We start from the raw sequence: 365 nt of genomic DNA on the forward strand, positions 1-365 counted from the left end.
CACACACACACACACACATCAGAGTTCTATAATAATAGTTTATTGTATTGTATGAGACTCATTTCCCCATTCTTTAAAGGTGGACGAACCTTATTATTAATTTAAGTTATTATTCAATTCTTTGATGATTAATTGATTGCCCCTTGCAGAGTGGGGTATACATACAACACACTTTTTTCAATTGCTGGTATGTCAGGGAAAGTCCCCTCATTCAAGTCTTAAAATGCATTAGAGCCCTGTGTGGGACTGTTTTCTTAATCAAGATTTCTGACCATTTCCGCCCGCTGTGTGTGTTTTTTCCACTCCCGCTCACTCCCGCAAGCATTCTGACCATTCGCTCCTGCACAATAGAGATTTTGTGTCTT

The 365-nt window shown here is 39.2% G+C and overlaps 1 protein-coding gene across 1 annotated transcript in view; it reads right to left on the bottom strand.

Annotated features, from left to right (window-relative positions):
• Positions 1 to 365, bottom strand: part of cubn (cubilin (intrinsic factor-cobalamin receptor)) — an 84,106-nt gene that overhangs the window by 36,837 nt on the left and 46,904 nt on the right. The window lies entirely within an intron of this gene.

The sequence above is a fragment of the Morone saxatilis genome, unplaced genomic scaffold (genome assembly GCF_004916995.1).
Source record: "Morone saxatilis isolate NCDOM2014 unplaced genomic scaffold, NCSU_SB_2.0 Contig0, whole genome shotgun sequence".
NCBI classification, from domain to species: domain Eukaryota; kingdom Metazoa; phylum Chordata; class Actinopteri; family Moronidae; genus Morone; species Morone saxatilis.